The sequence below is a fragment of the Antennarius striatus genome, chromosome 11 (assembly GCF_040054535.1).
Source record: "Antennarius striatus isolate MH-2024 chromosome 11, ASM4005453v1, whole genome shotgun sequence".
Taxonomy (NCBI): Eukaryota; Metazoa; Chordata; class Actinopteri; order Lophiiformes; family Antennariidae; genus Antennarius; species Antennarius striatus.
The window spans coordinates 18,631,286-18,652,545 of NC_090786.1; the positions used below are offsets into that span (position 1 = coordinate 18,631,286).

Below are 21,260 nucleotides of genomic sequence, written 5' to 3' on the forward strand. Positions count from 1 at the left end.
TAGGGGTTGGCACTGTGACCTCACACCAATGCCAATTTGAATCCTGATTAGGAGGCCTTGTTTTCTTCATGGGGCCCGTCCAGGTAGTTCCAAAAACAATACGTATCTCTGTTTGGATCAAAATGCAATAGAAGCTCCCTTTCATCAAAAAAAGGGGGGGGGGTTAATATCTCGGATGTTAAAAATGGCAGAACAATAACAGCAAAAGCTGTTAAATGACACATGTAATGTAATCTTGCTGTCCTTTTGATTGAATTAAGGACCCAATGTTGTATATGACCGCGGTGCACTGGCGTCACGCCCGGAGTTTGCCCCCGCCTCACGCCCTATACCAGTTGGGATAGGCTCCAGCTCCACGTGGGTGTGGTATCGGTGTGATACCGAATCTGTTCTGGACTACCAATTGATTAATTAATAAACGAAGACGAACGTCAGAGCTTAAATATCTGCTTCGAACTTCAGATCAGGAAATAATCTGCTCTGTTCGCATTGACTGCACTGGTAATGAATTTAGTTTTTAATGTCAGGTTTTTTTAATATGCGTGTTGACTTCTTTCTAAGATGGCAAAGTGATCAAGTGATCATGTTTCCTTGATGAGGCTCACAATGGCATATCGACACAATGGCATATCGACATAACAGTATAAAATTAAACTATTTTGCCCCAGTATGGAATACGGAGTTGGAATGAACAACTATTGAGATAGAGGAAAAGGAAGAATTGCAGAGAGAATTTTTCTCAAATTAAGAAGAAAAGAAATCAAGGCTGCTGAATGACTTGTGATGACACAGCTGTTTAGGGGTTGGCACTGTGACCTCACACCAATGCCAATTTGAATCCTGATTAGGAGGCCTTGTTTTCTTCATGGGGCCCGTCCAGGTAGTTCCAAAAACAATACGTATCTCTGTTTGGATCAAAATGCAATAGAAGCTCCCTTTCATCAAAAAAAGGGGGGGGGGTTAATATCTCGGATGTTAAAAATGGCAGAACAATAACAGCAAAAGCCAAAATGTTGGCCATGTCAAAACCAAAAAGGATTCCAAATTACATTTGTTTCCTTGAGCTTAATTTCCTAAAATGTCCTGAGACAGAACAAAGGCTGATCACATCAACCAACAGCAGAAACAAACATGAGAAAAAATGTGGGACATTTCAAGTTCCTATTTTTGTCAAGCTCCTGACAAGCGGAATGGTTGATGGACCAGCTTCAAACACGTGCTACAGTATGTTCTTGGAGAACTCAATGTTCAAGGCACACAGTGGGTTGAGTGGGTAGAAAACTCACCTTCATTGAAATTCTATTTTTTTATGGATAAATATGGGAAAACCATCTAGGGTTATCTCTTTGATTTAGGAATAAAGTATTCTACTTGAAGTTGTGTTCAAAATAATAGCAGTCTGTTTAAAAAATTGAGTAAAGCCCAAAATCCTTATAATGGTTTTTATTTCCATGCATTGGGAACACTGCACATTATATTCTAAATCAAAGCATGAAGAAAAAAGCAGAAATTCTTTAATTACTTTACAGAAAATGAAGAAAAATGAACTGTTCAAAAAAATAGCAGTGTCTGCATTTTACTTTACAAACTCAAATATTTTCTGTATAAACTGAAAAATATCCAGGATTCAGCATTCCTATGAATCACTAAACTAATATTTAGTTGTTATAGCCACTATTTCTGAGAACCGCTTCACATCTGTGTTGCATGGAGTCGACAAACTTCTGGCATCGGTGAACAGGTACTCCAGCCCAGGATGATTTGACAACGTTCCATAATTCCTCTGCATTTCTTGGTTTTCCCTCAGAAACAGCATTTTTAATGTCACCCCACAAGTTTTTTATCGGATTAAGGTCCGAGGATTGGGCTGGCCACTCCATGACTTTAATTTTGTTGGTCTGGAACCAAGAAGCGGCTCGCTTACTGGTGTGTTTGGGGTCATTGTCTTGTTGAAACACCCATTTAAAGGGCATTTCCTCTTCAGCATAAGGCAACATGACCTATTCAAGTGTTTTGATGTATCCAAAGTGATCCATGATCCCTGGTATGTGATAAATAGGCCCGACACCATAGTAAGAGAAACACCCCCATATCATGATGCTTGCACCACCATGCTCCACTGTCTTCAGAGTGTACTGTGGCTTGAATTCAGTTTGGGGGTCGTCTGACAAGCCGTCTGCAGCCCTTAGACCCAAAGAGAACAATCTTACTCTCATCCGTCCACAAAATGTTTCTCCGTTTCTCTTTTGGCCAGCCAATGCGTTCTTTGGCAAATTGTATCCTCTTCAGCAAGTCTTTTTTTTAACAGTGGGACTTTGCGGGGGCTTCTTGCTGATAGATTAGCTTCACACAGGCGTCTTCTAATTGTCACAGTACTCACAGGTAACTTCAGACTGTCTCTGATCATCCTGCAGCTGATCGTTGGCTGAGTTTTCACCATTCTGGCTATTCTTCAATCCATTCGAATGGTAGTCTTCCATTTTCTTCCACGTCTCTCTGGTTTTGCTCTGCATTTTAAAGCATTGAAGATCATTTTAGCTGAGCAGCCCATCATTTTCTGCACTTCTTTATACATTTTCCCCTCATTAATCAACATTTTAATCAAAGTACATTTTTCTTCTGAAAAGGTCTGGAACGACCCATTTTTCTCAGGTTTTCAGAGAGAAATGCATTGCAACATGTGCTGGCTTCATCCTTAAATAAGGGCCACCTGATTGACACCTGTTTTTTCACAGATTGAATGACTTGACTAATTGAACTCCACACTGCTATTTTTGTGAACACGCCCCTTCAATTCATTATTCAATTATACAGACTCAGGAGCGTACATACCATGAATGTTGGCTCTGTTGGCTTTCTATGACCCTACTACAGCAACTGGTAAATTATTTGCCATGCAGTAATATAATTTCTACCAAAAACAGGTTATTCATGTTGGATTGCTATTATTTTGAACACAACTGTATACTTGATAGACATTAATGACCTTCATAGTCTATGAATTCCACGGTTCATCCACATCTTCTAATGTAATGTTATTGATGGATTTTTTCTGTAGGCATTTAAGGGTTTGTGCTGTAGCTGATAGTTTCTTTATTTGTATTATTGATTTAATATGATGCCACACACAGATAGGGCGGTTAAGACCCCCTTGTCTTATGAGTGATGCAGTAATTTTCGACTTGAACTCGATTTATTAAACTGGATAAATGAAGAAAGCTGGAACAGCACATACATTATGAAATAAACATATTATCACTACTTACAGTATGAAAGGTAGTGACTCTGCAGTGAACATGTCTGATTGCCCACTGAAATTATGTTGACACATTTTTTTCCGACTGATCCTTTGATTCAATAGTTCCAGCGCTAATCCAACTTTGTCGCTTCTCTGCCTTGCAGGTTGCTGGTCTGCTAGAGCTTATTCCGTCTGGCTATGGGGGAGCGATGAGGTACACCTTGAACGTGACACCAGCACATTGTGGAACCAAACAAAAGACAAACAACCGCTTGCGCACACACACTCACACCTACAGTCAATGTGGAGTGTTCAATTCACCTAAACTGAATGTTTTTGGAGGTGGAGGGAAACCATGCAGACACAGGGAGAACATGCAAACTCCACACAGAAAGAAATAAAACTCAGAACCCTCATGCCACCGTGCTGCCCTGTCTTTATCATACTGACCAATTTTACAAGTATATCAGAATGACATCTGATATAGAATAACGCTTTTACAGACTTGGATGGTCGTATTTGTTTAACCTACTAAAGTTGTTCATTTAAAGCAGACATCAAATCAAGTTATCCTTTAGATGATGGAACTGGAGTTGGATCATAAGCATTAAAGACAAGAATTGTCTTTAATGCTTATGCTAATTATTTCTTGGGGAGCAATAGCCCACTGTCTTGTCATATACAAACTATTGTTGAGAAAGTACTTAATGCAAGAATGCAACTGAGATGTATTGAATTAATGAGACAGCATTAGACGAGTTAATTAGGGATTTCTTTTCAATTTTGATCAAAGCCAGACTTCGTTGTTGTTTTGTGAAAGACTTTAATAAACAGGTCCGTAGGAGGTGAGTACACAGAAAAAAAACTCACACAATGAATCAAATCACTCCTCTAGGGCTATAATGAATGTGTGATTTATTACACGCAGAGTATAGAAATACTAAGAAACAATAAGTACAAACAAACAAACAAACAATAAGTCAAAAGACCTCTATGATGCTGGACTAAATGTGTCGTTTAGTCCCCGCAGCGCATAGCAATGCAAACAAACAATTCTATGATGCTAGAATAAACGTGTAGTCTAATTCCCCACAGAGCACAGAACCAATTCTATGATGCTAGAATAAACGTGTTGTTTCATTCCCCACAGAGCATAGTAATAAACTAACAAATATTTGGTTGAGCTGAGGCAATATATGGTGGCATTCCAAATGTGGTTCTCCTCTTACCTTGACACAGGGAAGGAGAGCCCACAACCCAGGCAGAGTAGCTTCAACCGGCTGGGCGTCCATAGGTAACCTGCAGCTGAAACTCCTCACCTTTTATACCTTTGAAGAAGAAAGGCCTGCATGCGGGCAGGAATGGCCAGTTCCAGCTCTCAGGCAGCCATCCCTTTGGTGGTACCCCCAGCTGAGGAATAAACATCACCACCCTCGAGAATGCAGTGTAGGAGGCTTTCACGCACTCGTAAACCATCTTTATCAGGAGACCTTACACCTTTGGAATGCACCAAACCTATCACACCAAAACTAAGAAACCTAAGAAATCTTTATTACACCTTGGAATGCAGTTGTGTTTTCACTACTCCTGGGAATGCAATTTAGAGGCTTTCACGCACCCATAAAACATCTTACACCTTGACTGAAAACAGGTCTCCATCTCCTCTCCATCGGTTCTCCTTTGAGACAGGAACAGGGTCTGCTGCATCTGGTTTAATGGGCTGTGACCTCTTTGTCCAAACAAACTAAGATGTGACTTAGCCCAGCAGTTGCATGGAGAGGTTTTGAAGCAAGTTCTCAGTAATGACATGATGAGTCAAATCAGGACACACACAATACAAATTTCCATTACAGTTGTTCTTTTTAGAAAGCTATCAGTTTGTTCAGCTGTTGATGATCGACTGAGATGTCCTCTGATTATGCATTATTTCCTCTTCACATTTTCATGAATTCAGACTTTGTTTGGGAGGGTTATTCCAAACTGCATTTTACAGCAGATAAAAGCTGCACTTCATTCATTCATTTATCTTCCGAACTGCTTTATCCACCATAGGGGTCACGGGGAACTGGAGCCTATCCCAGCTGTGTCAGGGCGTGAGGCGGGGCAAACTCCAGGCGCAATGCCAGTGCACCGCGGAGCCACACATAGACATACAACCATGCACACTCACACGCACACTCACATTCTACGGGCAATTTGGTATGGCCAATTAACAGGAAGCACATGTTTTTGGAGGTGGGAGGAAGCCAGAGAACCCGGAGAGAACCTACACAGATACGGGGGGAGAACAGACAAACTCAGCACAGAGCGGGACTCGAACCCGAAGCCGCCTTGCTGTGCGGCGACATCGGTACCGTGCCGCCCCAGTTGCACATCATTAAATGCAAAATTCAGTTTTATCCAAAATCAGAGTCTAAACGGATTTTATCGCCTTTTTGGCCATTTGACTGAAATATTCTTTCACAGTCTCAGCTTTGAGTCGGGAGCCTGTATCTGATAAAAATATACTGGAGTTTAAATTGCAGTTTCAAACACTACACACTCCTTGTATTATGAATCTCTTGGCAAGTCTCATACACATATTCTTGTGGACAATCTCTAAACCTAATCATTTGATTGAATAATGTTGTGTGAGGAAAAATACAATTTCTTGTTATTATTGTCTGCAGCTGCCATTGATTACTCACTTATCAGGAGCTCATTTTTGTTTGTTTGTTTTGTTTGTTTTTAGGCTGGAACTTCTTGTGGATTCAAATTCAGCAACTTCTTAAAGGTTCATTTAGGCCCCATCCACACGATAACGGATTTTTTAGAAACGCAACTATTTTGTTGCGTTTACGCCTTCCGTCCACACGACAACGCAGATATCCAGAACAAAAAAGCAACTTTTTAAAAACGCTTGCCGAGGTGGATTTTTTTAAAAACGCTGGGTCTGCGTTGTCGTGTGGACGGCATATCCCCGGGGCTTTTTAAAAACGCTGACGTCTTGCCTGCGATGAAAACAGCTGTGACGTCATATTTATGGGCCTGTGTGTTGTGACAACAAAACACGGGGGATTCCTATTGGATAAAATTTGACTCAATACTGCCACCACATGGTTTGGCATGCTTATAGTCGTCTTAGAAAATGCACTGGTGCGTTTACATGTGGACGGAGATTTTTTTTTAAAAACGCTTGTCGCGTGGACATGAATCGTTTTCGATGTGTTTTTAAAAAGTTGCGTTTTAAAAAAAATCCGTCATCGTGTGGACGGGGCCTTAGATTCAGTACAACTTCAGTTACTTAACCTAAGTCACTTAGTTTGTTACTAAGTTTGTTGCGCAGAAGTCACAGGTAGTTCTCTAAAAATGCCTCTTCTGTACTTCAGACATACTGAAGGGAGAGTGGAGGGGTATGTTTAGATGAGCACGTAATAAAATATTGAGCCAGTTTGCTGCCAGACTTTTGACCTGTATGAATCAAAAATTTCCAGCGTTCTGAAGATCAGAGAGCAAGTATAACTCACAGCTTAATGGGTAGCTTTTAACCTGTGAATACAAAGTCATCTGAAATTATGGTAGTATGGGGGTCTCACACAGACTACACAAAGTGACAGTGCATTAGAGAAGTAAGTTACCAATAATTTATGTCCTTAACTGTAATGAGGGAACCTCAGTTCTCTGCAAATTTGAGAAAACATACTGTCAACATCTTCTCTTCTTCTTTTTCTTTCGGCTTTTCCCTTCAGGGGTCGCCACAGCAAATCAATTGCCTCCATCTAGCCTTGTCCTTTGCATCCTCTTCTCTCACACCAACTACCTTCATGTCCTCCCTCATAACATGCATAAACCTCCTCTTTGGTCTTCCTCTAGGCCTCCTGCCTGGCAGTTCAAAACTCAGCATCCTTCCACCAATATATTCACTATCTCTCCTCTGGACATGTCCAAACCATCTCAGTCTGGCCTCTCTGACTTTATCTCCAGAACCTCTAACATGTGCTGTCCCTCTGATGTACTCATTCCTGATCCTATCCTTCCTGGTCACTCCCAGAGAGAACCTCAGCATCTTCATCTCTGCTACCTCCAGCTCTGTCTCCTGTCTTTTCCTCAGTGACACTATCTCTAGACCAAACAACATCGCTGGTCTCACCACAGTTTTGTACACCTTTCCTTTCATTTTAGCTGAAACTTTTCTATCACACATCACACCTGACACTTTCCTCCACCCGTTCCATCATGCCTGGACACGCTTCTCCACCTCTCTTCCACACTCTTCATTGATCTGGACTGTTGACCCTAAGTACTTAAAATCCTTCACCTTCTTGATCTCTTCTCCCTGTAACCTCACTCTTCCACCTGGGTCCCTCTCATTCACACACATGTACTCTGTTTTATTGCGGCTAACCTTCATTCCTCTCCTTTCCAGGACAAATCTCCACCTCTCTAGCTTCTCCTCCACCTGTTCCCTGCTCTCACTGCAGATCACAATGTCATCTGCAAACATCATAGTCCATGGAGATTCCTGTCTAACCTGATCTGTCAGCCTGTCCATCACCATAGCGAACAAGAAGGGGCTCAGAGCTGATCCCTGATGCAGTCCCACCTCCACCTTGAACTCCTCTGTCACACCTACAGCACACCTCACCACTGTCTTACAGTCCTCATACATGTCCTTGCATCACTGTAACATACTTCTCTGCCACTCCAGACTTATTCAAACAATACCACAGTTCCTCTCTGGGAAGCCTGTCATAAGCTTTCTCCAGATCTACAAAAACACAATGCAGCTCCGTTTGGCCATCTCTGTACTGCTCAATCGACATCCTCAAAGCAAATACTGCATCTGTAGTACTCTTTTTTGGCATGAAACCATACTGCTGCTCACAAATGTTCAATAGTTAGTCTAGCTTCCACTATTCTTTCCCATAACTTCATTGTATGGTTCATCAGCTCAATTTCTCTGTAGTTGCCACAACTCTGCACATCTCCCTTGTTCTTGAAAATGGGCACCAGCACGCTTGTCCTCCATTCCTCAAGCATCTTCTAACTATCTAAGATCCTGTTGAACAACCCAGTCAGAAACTCTACTGCCACCTTTCCGAGACACTTCCAAACCTCTACAGGTATATCATCAGGCCCGACTGCCTTTCCACTCGTCACCCTCTTCAGTGCCCTCCTCACTTCATCCTGACTAATCTTTGCTACATCCTGGTCCACAACAGGCACCTCATCTAGTCTTTGTTCTCTCTCATTTTCCACGTTCATCAACTCTTCAAAATACTCTTTCCATCTTCCCATCACACTACTGGCACCTGTCAATAGACTTCCGTCCCTATCCTTAATCACTCTAACCTGTTGCACGTCCTTCCCATCTCTATCTCTCTGTCTTGCCAACCCGTAGATCAGTCTCTCCCTCCTTATCGTCCAACCTAGCATACAAGTCATCATAAGCCCCTTGTTTGGTCATAGGTTTGATTCGCATCTTTGATTAGGCAAAGGTTTTACGCTGGATGCCCTTCCTGACGCAACCCTCTGTATTTATTCGGGCTTGTGACCGGCACAATAAGACACTGACTTGTGCCCTCTTGCGGCTACATTACTGTCAACATCTTCTCTGCCATCTGCAAACATGGATAGACACCATGTCCTTTGAGACATTTCAGCAAACTAGAACTGCAGATGCTCAGAGCATGCAAATTCGTTCTCGTCTTAACCTGCATGCAAGGATTTAATGGTACTGTATAATGTGATTTATGTGCTATTAAGAGTATTCATTCATTAACCTTCTTGAAGATGAGACAATTGAAATCGTCTCATCTTCAGCAGCTTATTTGAAGTATGGGTTGCGGGTGTTGCTTGAGCCTGTCCCAGTGAACTACGGTCAAGAGGCGGAGTGCTCCTCTTCATGAAGGGACCACGTCACATTATGCACATATTGCATGTCACATTGTTGAGTGTTGCTGGTTAACTTTCCAAGGCTGTGGGAAACACAATTTAGGAGCCTTTGGTTATCATCATTAACAAACTCGTCACCCTCGGTCTCCCCCCTCTCACGTGTGCCTGGATAAAGGACTGTCTCACAAACCGACACCAGACTGTGAAGCTCGGCCCCCACCTCTCCACCACACAGACACTGAGCACCAACTCCCCACAGGGCTGCATGCTGAGCCCCCTCTTGTACTACCTCTACACCCACGACTGCCGCCCAACCCACGACAGCAACTTGATAGTCAAGTTTGCTGATTACATCACAGTGGTCCGTCTCATCTCTGGAGGTGATGAGACAGCCAACAGAGAGGAGGTCCGGAAGTTGTTAGACTGTTCAGAGCATAACCTGGCTTTGAACACCAGCAAAACCAAAGATATCATCATTGACTTCAGGAGGCTCAACACTGACCCAGTCCCACTCTACATCAACAGTGACTGTGTGGAGAGGATCCAAACCTTCCGGTTTCTCGGCGTCCTCATCTCCTCAGACATCTCCTGGTCTGACAACACCACTGCTATCATCAAGAATGCACAGCAGAGGCTCCACCTCCTGAGACGTTCAGGTCTTGGACAGGGAAGACAGATGGTTTGAGAGAGGAGTGAAAGAAGCCATCCATGTCAAAGTGGAGAAGCCATCTCTGAACTGAGGGGGTGGTCTGCGAAATCACCTGCAACATCACCCATTTACAATCAGGTCCTTTCGAAAGGTGAGGTGTCTCATGTTAATGACTCTCATTATTACACAAAGGCTCAGTGAAACTTGCATTTCAACAAGCCCCCTTTGACACCCCCTGGAACCCCCAACAACCATCATTGAGGAGTCAGATGGGTTTCAACCACTGTCGTTGAAATCTGAATAGCATTGACCACACCCCACAGGGTTAATAAGCCACCTTCAGAACTGAGGAAGCCTATTGGATGAGATTCTGGAGTTATCACTGTGGACTTTGTGTTGTTTGTAATGTTGATATGTGTTGTACTGTGTGCAACCGTGTATATTGGCTATGTCTACGACATGACATGCAGCCAAATAAATGCCACACGGAAACTCACCAGCCACACTGCTTTAGGGAAAAATGAAGTTTTCATTTTAACAGCTATATTTTGTGAACGTGAATTTTGAGAATGACATTGTAAATGACCAGTAGCCCTTATTTGTTTTTAAAAACAAGACACACAACAAATCACACCTCCCTTTCAATCCAGTGAGAGTCATTTCAAACTGCAATGCTATATTGATTGGATCACAAATCGAGCTGTCCAAATAAAATAAACTGCAACAAGTGCTATAAAATTTTATTTTGCCATTGTGGTGTGCATGTTTTGGGAGAAAATAAATATGCAGATATGGTGGGTTGGGATTCTCACTTCAACTGTAAAGTCCAATCAAATCATATTTAAATCAACTTTCATACATGTAACACAAAATGCTTTACAGAATTAACAAGAACCAAGGCATTCACAGACTGCGACATCCCACGAAATGGTAAACACATTCCTGATGTCTGCTTTCACCTGAATTCAAAATTTTACCCTGACCGACGTGCATAAGTCAAAGATCAAAGCTAGTGCTCTGATCTAATGTCATTGATCAAAGCACTAGCTTTGATCTATGGTATTGCTCACACTGGCCTTCTCCCTCGTCTTTCTATCTTATCCGGTTCCTGAGAGTACAAAAGTTGAAATTTGACCTTGACCAAGTTTTATCAAGGTCAAGGTCATTATCACATTTTCATCCCCTTTGCCGCCCGAGTAATGTGTTTTTTCTTTCATCTTTCTATCTGCAATGGTAGCGAAGCTATTTGGTGGACTAACTAACGGTAGGACAAACGGACAGGCGAACAGACGGATGAATGGACGAACACACAAACGCTGACAATTACAATACATCACCGCTGTGAAGCGGGATGTAAAAACAATAAACATTCACACACATTCACACACAATACATAGACATGGAATGGTGCTGGTGATCAAGGAAATGGGGCTATCTGCACATGAAGGAGCCCAAATCTGCGCCATCAGGAGGACCAGCACCCTGGCCCTCCAACAACATCAGACAGATGGATCCTCACATAGAAAGGAGGAATCCCCAGCCAGCCAAGTCAAGGGGACCCAAGGACAGCAGCTCCACCAGTAGACTGGACACGGCTCCTAGTGTGGAGGACCCCCTGAAGAAGTACTAGAGTAAGGAAATACTGGAGTGTCAGTTGAAACTGGGTGGTCAGGAGATGTCAAGTCAACTGAGTGACACAAAAAAGTAGTATTATCTCTCTCTCTCTCTCTCTCTCTCTCTCTCTCTGTCTCTCTCTCTCTCTTCATGAAGAATGTGTCAAACAAGCTTCATGCTTCCATGGAAAACACATTAACTGAGTTTGTTGTGACCTTTGGGAGTAATACTCGTCACACAGACCAAAAAAATGCAGACTTTGTTCAGTGGGTGCTGCGGTTCTGAAAGTCAAGCAGTCATCCACCTACTCACATTACTCTCTACATCTGAAGGTTGAGAAGACGAAGGAGATTGTTGTGGACTTCAGGAGAGCATGCACCCAGCATCCTCCACTAACCATTGCTGCAGTGGAAAGGGTCAACAGCACCAAGATCCTGGGTGTGCACATCTTCGAGGACCTGTCCTGGGGCCACAACACTGCAACACTGGCCAAAAAAGCCCAACAGCGCCTCTACTTCCTCCGCAAACTGAGGAGAGCAAGAGCCCCACCCCCCATCATGCTCACCTTCTACACAGGCACCATCGAGAGCATCCTGACCAGCTGCATCACTGTGTGGTACGGCACCCGCACCATTTCCTGCCGCAAGACCCTGCAGCACATCTTGAGAGTAGCTGAAAAGATCACTCGTGTCTCTCTCCCTTCCCTCACACACAATTATAACACCCGCCTCACCCGCAAAACCATCAGCATTGCAGGTGATCCCACCCAAACCTCTCACAGTCTTTTCTGCCTGCTGCCACCAGGTAGGAGACTGCAGAGTCTGCGGGCCAAAACCAGCAGACTCAAGGACAGTTTCTCAGTTTCACCAGGCGGTCATGAGGCTCCACTCCCTTCCTGCTCTGCCCCCTGACACAGTCTTGAACTCTACCCTCACCTCACACGTCACTTCCCCTACAGGATTAGAGAGCATATAGAGATGTTTATCATCCCTTGTGTTTCGTCTCATACTTTGTGCTGTACTGTCTGTTCTACTGCCTGTGTTGTACTGCCTGTTGTAGTTCCTGTTGTTCTTCCTTTGCTATACTGCCTGTTGTACTGCCCGTGTTGTACTGCCTGTTTACCGTGGGTCAGAGAGGACTGCAATTTCATCTGTGCTGTATGTCGTGCATATATGATACACTTGACAATAAAGTTGAATTTGACTTTAACTACATGCTTGAGTGTCCTAGAGATACGTACTGAATGAAAGACAGCCCAATGTCTCCCAATGGCTTTTCCATATTAGTGAGTGAACGATGAGTGCTACTGAAGAACGGGTAGTACCCTCCATATGTGATATGTGTGTGCATTAGTGGTGAACAATTCTCTGAAACACTTTAAGTGGCTAGTTAGATGAGACAGATGTCATGTAGGTAGAGTCCATTTTTATTAAAAATATTAACTGGCAACAAGACCACAGAAAGCATTTCATATACATGACGAAAGACTTTAATGGTGACTCACTCTGGGTGTGTAGATACAGAACCTCTAAAACTGGGTTTATAGCTTGGCAGGTTGTAACCACTGGTCCACAGACTCTGTGTTAAAGATTTGTATTAAACGTGTCAGTAGGGTATGCTATTATCACTGCACATCTCATAATTCACATTATTCAATTTAGTTTTAAATGTGTATTTTGTTGCTGACCTTGCTATCTTGTGGAATAAATGTATATGTAATTCATCAATTTAAAAGCCAGTCTTAGTATTACCATACAGTGTGACCTTTCCTTTCCTTGACAGTACGATATTAAAGCATTTAATTTTGATTTGAGTTGTTTTTGCAAATTTATACATTGATTCTACTGAACTTTCAATCAGTCAATCAACTTTTATTTATATAGTGCTAAATCACATCTGGATATATTTCAAAGCGCTTAACAGACAGAAAGCCAACAGTGCCCTCCAGAGCAAGCATAAGCGACCAGTGGCAGGGAAAAACTCCCTCACTGAGGAAGAAACTCCTGGAGGGTGGTAATCCGCCTTGACCTGTTGGTTGGGAAAAAGAAATACACTGGGGATAGAGATAGGTCAAGGGAAAAAAACAGAGAAAGAGAGATAGAGGGGGTGGCAGATAGGCCAGATTGAGTTTAATGTACATAGTGAGCTGCTGCTGAAGTGGGGGCGGGATTTCCAGGCCTTTCAATTTCTTGTCTTCCATGCGTGTTCCCCACCTGTTGAACAAAAGCGCAAACAGTGGCAGTATCTTGCAAAAATGGGTGTGATTTAACAGCAGTAGTGAATTATAAAAGCTGAGAAAGACAAAGAAAGAGAAGTGACAGAAGCTCTAGAGCAGTGGTTCTTAACCTAGGTTCGATCGAACGTTCGGTGAGGCGGTCTCAGGGGTTTGGCGGAGACGGAGGTCAAGACAAAACACCCGACACGTTTGCCGAACATACGCGAATCACTGTGTACGTTTGACACATCATGTCAATTCGTGATGACACGCCCCCCTTAGCCATCACTGGCTGCAGGTGATCACGCTACATCAATTAGCCTACCTGTGCTACATGGGATTTGCGCACTCAGTGGTCGATTTATGCCTGTCATGATGGTACATCATCTGATTGCTTTCTTAATATTTTAATTCATAGTAACTATGTTGAGAAAAAAAAGAAAGTCGTCGGACGAATATGTGCAACGTGAATTTACATGTACTTTATAACGGAACATGATGGGAGTCAGTGTTCTGCATGACGGGTCACCAGAAATCCTGCATCCTCGGATCAAATGGCCCTGGGAGGGTGATACACTTCAATGAGATCTTCAATGTAAGATGGAGCCTTACAGTGAAGAGCTTTAAATGTGATCATAAAGATTTTGAATTGTATTCTAGATTTAATCGGGAGCCAATGTTGTCACAGTCTCCGCCTCTCATTCCCCTCCTGTCACACCCCTGCAGTATTTTTCCACTCTCCCTCACTCTGCTCCACTCTACCTGCCGGCCACGCCTACTGCTTCAGCCCATGCTGCTCACCTGCTTCTGATCACTGCAATCAAGCCTGCATTTAGTCTCTCCAGCACCTTCACTCCATGCCAGATTGTTCTTCAGCGTCATGCGAGACTTTCCAGCGTTTTTGCCCTGTCTGATTTTCCGGTATCGACTCTGCCTGTCCCTGACCTGCCATCCTCGTCTGCCTCCCGGTAAACTCACCTGCCTTCTGTCCCTGACCTCGTGCTTCGCCTCAGCACCTCTGGTATCTGCCTGCTCGTTTGGTTTCGACTCCTCCGCCTGGCCTCGTCTCTTCTCCTGCCTGTTCCTCAACGGTACCTCTGCCTTCACGGACTGTTCACCTGGCTTCGACCTCCCTGCCTGCCCCGACCTCTCTTCGGCTCACTCCTCGTCGGTCTCACAGTTCGTGCTGCCAGCTCTCCAGAACTCAGGGCGTCCTGCCTCGGCTGAAGTAAGCTTCATCTTATCTCCTCTACAAAAGAGTACTGCATTTGGGTCCAAACAACACCCGTTACAGTACAATCTGGCCAGAAATGGACCCAGCAGACCCCACATCCCCCCAGTCTCGCCTAGCCCTCGTGGAGGCAATGCTTCAGCAGCATGAGTCTCTGTTAGTCTCCAACGCGGCAGAGGCTCTTCAGTCTGCATCATCCCTGGAACGAGCGCTAACCTCGCTAGCTGCCCAGGTACAGCAGATGGCAGCTTCCATGGCGCAACACGCTGCTTCGGTCCCAGTTCCGGCCCCTCCTGCTCCCACCCCTGTGCCAGCATCAAGCTCCACATCTGAGCCCCGTGTGGGGGCACCAGAGCGCTACGATGGGGATCCTGAGGGTTGCAATCCCTTTTTGACGAACTGCTCAATCCTGTTTGCCCTGCAACCCCATACCTTCGCCACAGAGGGGGCCAGAGTCGCCTTCGCCATCAATCACCTCACTGGTAGAGCACGTCTGTGGGGGACGGCGGAGTGGGAGAGAGGCACGCCTGCCTGCGCCACATTCCAAGCCTTCGGTGAGGAGCTTCGCAAGGTGTTCGGACCCGTTTCCCTGAGTCCTGATGCAGCAGGGGGACTCATGAGTCAGAGGCAGGGAGATCGGACAGTTTCGGACTATGCCATAGACTTCAGAACTCGGGCTCGTCTCAGCGATTGGAATGCTGCTGCCCAATGTGACGCCTTCCTAAATGGGCTGGCTCCTTACGTAAAGGATGAGCTGGTTCCGTTCGACCTTCCCAATTCCCTGGACGGTCTCATTGAGCTGACTACGAGGCTGGACAGGCGGATACAGACGAGGAGGAAGGAACAACGCCGTGAGAGAGGTGATCCCCGGCGTTCTGCTCGTTCACATAGGGTCCCAGTCATTCCTGTTCCCTCTTCTGAACCTATGCACGGGGGGGTGGAACCCATGCAGGTGGGGCGAACCAGCCTTACACCAGAGGAACGAGAACGACGACGCCGGGAAAATCTCTGCCTCTACTGTGGCCAAGCTGGCCATTTTGTCTCCCGGTGTCCAGTAAAAGGGAGGGCTCAGCAGTAGAAGGGGGCATTTTGCTGAGCCGGTCCCAGAACTCTGCCCCTAGCCCACGACCTCTGTTTTGATGCCCAGCTCCTGTTGGTAGGGGGTCCCACACCCTCGCCACCTTCATCGACTCGGGGGCAGACGTCAACCTGATGGATGAGGACCTCGCCCGTCAACTGGACATCAGTCGAGATCCTCTCCCTCGCCCCATGCCAGCCAGCGCTCTGGACGGTCATCTCCTGGGAACTGTCACCCATCAGACTGCCCCCATCTCTATGCTCCTGTCTGGCACACACCGTGAAACCATCCGGTTTCATATCCTGAGGTCTCCCAATCTTCCCCTCATCCTCGGCTACCCCTGGCTTCGACGCCACAACCCCCATATAGACTGGTCCACGGGGTCCATCCTGGGATGGAGTCCCTCCTGTCAGCAGATCTGCCTCAGACCTTTGGGGGCCCCCACGCCGTCTGCCAGCCCCTGTTCCTTTCCTGATCTCTCCATGGTGCCTTCTGACTATCACGACTTCCGGGAGGTGTTCAGTAAGGCGAGGGCCACCTCTCTACCTCCTCATCGGCCCTACGACTGCGCCATCGACCTCCTTCCCGGCTCTGTACCCCCCAAGGGCCGTCTCTACTCGCTGTCCGCACCTGAAAGGGAGGCCATGGAGACCTACATCAGCGATGCCCTGGCCGCCGGAATCATTCGACCCTCCTCGTCACCTGCTGGAGCGGGGTTTTTCTTCGTCGACAAGAAGGATGGGTCTCTGAGGCCGTGCATCGACTACCGAGGTCTGAATGACATCACTGTGAAGAACCGCTATCCTCTCCCCCTCATCGCCTCAGCTTTTGAGCTGCTCCAAGGGGCCACCGTGTACACCAAGCTGGATCTCCGCAACGCCTACCATCTGGTGCGGATCCGAGAGGGAGATGAGTGGAAGACGGCCTTTAACACCCCTACAGGACACTACGAATATCTGGTGATGCCGTTTGGGCTCACCAATGCCCCGGCTGTGTTCCAAAACCTCATCAATGATGTGCTGAGAGACATGCTAAACAAGTTTGTGTTTGTCTATCTAGATGATATCCTGATCTTCTCCCGGTCCAAGCAGGAACATATCCTCCATGTCCAGACGGTGCTGCAGCGCCTGCTAGAGAACTCCCTGTTTGTGAAGGCCGAAAAGTGTGAGTTCCATGCCTCCTCCGTGTCCTTCTTAGGTTACATCATTGGCCGGGACCGCATGGAGATGGACCCCGCAAAGGTCTCAGCTGTCGCCTCCTGGCCTGTCCCTGACTCTCGCAAGCAGCTGCAACGCTTTTTGGGGTTCGCCAACTTCTACAGGAGGTTTATCCGGGGCTACAGCACGGTGGCAGCACCTCTCACTGCCCTCACCTCCTCCAAGGTCCCTTTCCACTGGACTTCGGCCGCCGAGGAGGCATTCCAGCTCCTGAAAGGGCGTTTCACCTCGGCCCCCATTCTCCTGATCCCTGACCCTGAGAGACAATTCGTTGTGGAAGTCGACGCCTCTGATGTGGGGGTAGGGGCCGTTCTCTCTCAGCGTTCTGCCAAGGATCAAAGACTACACCCTTGTGCTTTCTTCTCCAGGCGTCTGTCCCCAGCAGAGATTAATTATGACATTGGGAACCGAGAACTATTGGCGGTGAAGCTGGCTTTGGAGGAGTGGCGCCACTGGTTGGAGGGAACCAAGACCCCCTTCCTCGTCTGGACTGACCACAAGAATCTGGAGTACATCCGCTCAGCCAAGAGACTGAACTCCCGTCAGGCCCGGTGGGCTCTATTCTTCGCCAGATTCCGTTTTACCCTCTCCTACCGGCCAGGCTCCCGCAATGTAAAACCTGACGCCCTATCCCGACAATTCATGGGCGGGGAGGAGGCCCCCTCTAGTCCTGACAACATCCTTCCTGCTTCTCATCTGGTGGCCGCTCTCACCTGGGAGGTGGAGGAGCGCGTGAGAGCTGCTTGGAGGACCAGCCGGGGCCCAGCTCCTGCCCCCAAAACCGCCTATTCGTTCCCCAGCAGCTAAGGTCTGAGGTTCTACAGTGGGCCCACGCTTCTCGACTCACCTGTCATCCCGGAATACACCGCACCAAGGAGGTTCTGCAGCGGCGGTTCTGGTGGATCTCCATGGATGATGACATCAAAGACTTTGTAAACGCATGCCCAGTCTGCAGTCAGAACAAGGCTCCTCGCCGGGCTCCCGCCGGGCACCTGCATCCTCTGCCTGTGCCCCACCGACCCTGGTCCCATATCTCTTTAGACTTTGTCACCGGGCTGCCACTGTCAGGAGTTTACACCACCATCCTGACAGTAGTGGACCGGTTCACCAAGATGGCCCATTTCGTGCCCCTGGCCAAGCTCCCCTCGGCCAAAGAAACCGCTGAACTGGTCCTGCAGCACGTGTTCCGGCTCCACGGCCTCCCATCCGACGTGGTCTCAGACCGAGGACCCCAGTTCACCTCTGCTTTCTGGAAAGAATTCTGCCGCCTCCTGGGAGCCTCCACCAGCCTGTCCTCCGGGTTTCATCCTCAATCCAATGGCCAGTCCGAGAGGATGAACCAGGAGATGGAGACAGCGCTCCGCTGCATGGCTTCAAAGAATCCTGCCTCCTGGTCCACTCAACTGCTGTGGGTGGAATACGCCCATAACACCCTCATCAGCTCTACCACCGGCCTATCCCCATTTCAGTGCGCCTATGGCTACCAACCACCCCTCTTTCCTGCACAGGAGAAAGAGGCGGTCTGCCCCTCCGTGGAGGCCTTCATTCGCCGTTGCCGCCGGACCTGGACGCAGGCTCGGACAGCTCTCCTGCGAGCCATTGACCGGTACACGACAGCCGCCAACCGCCGTCGATCCCAGGCTCCCCCCTACCAGGTGGGACAGAAGGTGTGGCTGTCGACCCGAGACCTTCCACTGAGGGTGGAGTCCAAGAAATTGGCCCCCAAGTTTATTGGGCCATTCTCCATCGAGAAGGTGGTAAACCCTGTGGCTGTTCGGCTCAAGTTGCCCCGCACCATGCGGATTCACCCCACCTTCCATGTTTCCAGGGTCAAACCGTTCCAGGAAAGTCCTCTGCAACCTGCCTCCCAGCCACCTCCGCCTCCTCGCTTCATTGACGGGGCCCCTGCTTACACAGTGCACCGCCTGCTACGCTCTCGTCGCCTTGGGAGGGGCCTACAATACCTCGTCGACTGGGAGGGGTACGGTCCGGAAGAACGGTCATGGGTCCCGGCCCGTCAGATCCTGGATGCTAGACTCATTAAGGAGTTTCATCGCCTACACCCCGACCAGCCTTCCAACACTGTCTCTGAACGAGGGGGTCCCATCGGCAACACTCGGTCTCCTCCTGCATCTGGGGCATCTACAGGGGATGACGTCAGCTCAGCCTCGGAGGGGGACAGTTCTCTCTCGGCGGACGACGAGACTAGGACAGAGGCCTCTGAAGAATTCTAGCCCTCCACCTGGCCCCCTCCACCCACCCGGTTCCTCTGCGGCAGTTTTGGGACGTCAGGTGCCGTCCCTTGAGGGGGGGGTTCTGTCACAGTCTCCGCCTCTCATTCCCCTCCTGTCACACCCCTGCAGTATTTTTCCACTCTCCCTCACTCTGCTCCACTCTACCTGCCGGCCACGCCTACTGCTTCAGCCCATGCTGCTCACCTGCTTCTGATCACTGCAATCAAGCCTGCATTTAGTCTCTCCAGCACCTTCACTCCATGCCAGATTGTTCTTCAGCGTCATGCGAGACTTTCCAGCGTTTTTTCCCTGTCTGATTTTCCGGTATCGACTCTGCCTGTCCCTGACCTGCCATCCTCGTCTGCCTCCCGGTAAACTCACCTGCCTTCTGTCCCTGACCTCGTGCTTCGCCTCAGCACCTCTGGTATCTGCCTGCTCGTTTGGTTTCGACTCCTCCGCCTGGCCTCGTCTCTTCTCCTGCCTGTTCCTCAACGGTACCTCTGCCTTCACGGACTGTTCACCTGGCTTCGACCTCCCTGCCTGCCCCGACCTCTCTTCGGCTCACTCCTCGTCGGTCTCACAGTTCGTGCTGCCAGCTCTCCAGAACTCAGGGCGTCCTGCCTCGGCTGAAGTAAGCTTCATCTTATCTCCTCTACAAAAGAGTACTGCATTTGGGTCCAAACAACACCCGTTACAAATGTAGGGATGCTAGGACAGGAGAGATGTGGTCTCTCCTCCCAGTTCGAGTCAGTAAGCGGGCAGCTGCATTCTGAAGTAATTTTGAGTCCTTGAACAGCTAATAAGGAATTGCAGTAATCCAATCTAGACGTAACAAAGAATTTATTGATTTTTTCTGTGTCTTTAAAGGATAAGAAATTTCTAACTTTAGCAATGTTTCGTAAGTGAAAGAAGGCTGTCCAAGACACAGACTTAATATGAGGATCAAAGAACAGATCTTGATCAAAAATCACTCCCAAGTTCCTGACTTCATTGATGGAGGACAGAGCAATGCTATCTAAGTGAATTGCAATATTAGAGAAATCATCTCTAAGATGCTTAGGCCCAATACTAATGACTTCAGTTTTGATACTGTTCAACATTAGGAAATTGTGAAGCATCCAGGATTTAATATCCATGAGGCAGGTTTCAATTTAATTAGCTGGTCAGATTCATTTGTTTTAATTGATAAATATAATTGCGTATCGTCTGCATAGCAAGGAAAATGAATGTTATGTTTCCTTATAATATTTCCCAATGGTAGCATATATAAATTAAACAGAATTGGCCCCAGAACAGATCCTTGAGGTACTCCACAGGTGAGAGTCTCTCAATCTGATTTATTATTTACATGGACAAACTGAAATTGGTCGGACAGATATGACCTAAACCAGTCAAGTTTTTAATCCCAACTTCCTCTTCCAATCTCTTTAGAAGAATATAATGGTCAACAGTATTGAATGATGCACTCAGGTCAAATAAGACTAGAACAGAGAGAAGACGCTATTAAAAGGTCATTTGTGACCTTTAGCAGTGTAGTCTTCGTACTATAGTTCATTCTAAAACCTGACTGAAAATCCTCTAATAGATTGTTCTCTAACAGTTTGTCATTTAGCTGTTTGGCCACTACGTTCTCTAGGATCTTAGATAAGAGTGGCAGGTTACAGATCAGCCTGTGGTTTGAGAGGAGGCCAACTTTGGTGGCAAATATACTTTTTACTCGTCTGCACTATATTTCAGTCATTTTACATTTACATTTCCAATTTTTTATGTAATCACATAGTCTTTTGTACTTTTGGCAGTACCACTGAATAAACAATGATTAAATCTACTGTTTTTAACCAAAACTCTGGTATGCAGCTATATGGATGTACACTAAGTTGTCTCCACTCATAGCTTTGAATTTCTCCAGG

At 46.8% G+C, this 21,260-nt stretch overlaps 1 pseudogene; it reads right to left on the reverse strand.

Moving 5' to 3' along the window:
* The window catches only part of LOC137604115 (uncharacterized), a 359,372-nt pseudogene extending 338,467 nt beyond the window's left edge, over window positions 1–20,905 (reverse strand).
* Between the last annotated feature and the right edge of the window lie 355 nt (window positions 20,906–21,260).